The sequence below is a fragment of the Solanum pennellii genome, chromosome 5, assembly GCF_001406875.1.
Source record: "Solanum pennellii chromosome 5, SPENNV200".
NCBI lineage: Eukaryota > Viridiplantae > Streptophyta > Magnoliopsida > Solanales > Solanaceae > Solanum > Solanum pennellii.
This window is the reverse complement of record NC_028641.1, coordinates 11603585-11605562: the sequence shown is the minus strand read 5'-3', so window position 1 is coordinate 11605562 and position 1978 is coordinate 11603585.

The following is a 1978-nucleotide window of genomic DNA, read 5'->3' as shown; positions in this document are numbered from 1 at the left end:
TGGGTGGTTTTTTTTTTAATTGGGGGGGGGAGGATGAAGTATGAATTTTTAAAAATATTTTATAAATGATTTTTTTAAAAGGATGGGGGTTGTCAGGGTGTGTGTGTGTGTGTACGTGGAGGAGGTGGTGGAGTGGGGTAAGAAAAATAATTTAATATTTTTTATGGATAATAATACTTTAATCATTAATTTTTATTAATATTATTATTTTATTATTTAATTTTATCTAGGTAAAATATTTTATCTATCTAGAAAGTTATGTGTCATGGTTTTGTCCAAATAAAAGAGAGAGAGTGTATTACACACACCACTGAGATGGGTTTCTCAAACTAAAAAGTGATACTTTAGGTATGAAACTCACACTCTTAAAAGTTTAGGTATGAAATTAAAAAAAGTGAATAGTTTAGATTTATTTTTGACATGGATCTCTTTTGTAAACTAGGCTTCCCTTAGTATGTACTATCATATGTTCCTCAATTATTATTGTGAATCACATTAACTAATCAAATATAGAAAAATTAATATTTTGCATAACGAAAAACACCTTAGATTCATCAAATTTCTTTTCTTCAATTCGACGTTAAAAACTTTTAAAAAAAAACTTAATACGGGTCATCTCGTTCTAGTATATATTATTGTGACACTAGGATGAAAGAAAAATGTAGTATAGTTAGTTTTTTGTTAAAATTTCCTAGGCTAGGTTGTGTGAGCAACCCTCCATAGCCACATATTTATGTTCTTTTTTATTTGACCATCGTTGTTTAGTAATTTTTTGGTCCTTTGTTTGTAATACTAGGTAGATATGGCTCGTGCTTAAAAGATTTTTATAAGGTGGATGTACACATACAGATATATATAAGAAGAATAAATGCACATAGACTTATATAGAGATTTAATATATATAGTTTACAATCGTATTGTTTGTAGCTGTATTTTTACTATATGCATTGGATATTTACACTATTTATGTAGTGCTGCATTTTTGACGCTTTCTAGTGTAGTCAACGTACCTGTGGAAGAAGAGGGAAAATGAATTTAGATTCAAAGTGAACTATTTTTTTATGCAAGAAAGAAATGTGGAGAATAGTTGTTTGTTCATTATCTGAACTATTTCATTTAAAAGGAATAGAGATGTTTGGGAAACAGAGCAACACCATTTTTTTTTTATGTAAAATGCAGACATCTAAAATTAAAGAATATAAATTAAATTTGACTCTAAGTATGTACATATTTTGAAGCATGTCATCTTTCTTACTGAAAACTATATAGGAAGATTTTGTTAGTTCGAAGTTGATATTAAGTTTTGATGACTTAACAAACTTAAACATTTAATAAGGAACCAGATCCTTGTTATTGGGATTTCTGACAGTGAAATGAATGATAAACTCAGTGTGAGGTATATTTGTGTCTTATTATTAAAAAGGGGGGAAATGTTATACTCTTGGTGTTTTGGTGATCCTCACAAATGAAGGGACCTGGTCCTGTCTGAGTTCGCTCCTAAGGATCTATAATGGGGTACCACTGTAAAGCTGTCATGTCAGAGGTTGGTGAGGCGTCATTGTAATACACCAATCAAAATGGACGAGGGTGTTTGTCCAATGTATAATAGCTCTTTATATTTGACATTTTAAACATGACAAACACCATATTAAATACATTCATTCAAAGAAGAAAGTCAGCTACAATCCTTTCAAGAATTCATAAAGAAGTTTTCAAGAGACTCGGTCCCCGTAAGACTTCGTATATGAAAGGACGACAAGAAAGCTGTCAGAAAAGCTGCCACTTCTAATGTGGTAGGTGCACGTCCTTCCAAAAAGGCAGACTCTCAGCCAATGAGCGGTCCCAATGAGTTTGTGTGTATTTGATATAATCTGTAAATACATAAGACATACTCAAGATTTGGCAATCTAAATTTGGATTTTCTCCTATCTGAAAATTCATAAGCTTACAAACTGAAAGCCATCTTTAAGGAAGAAAT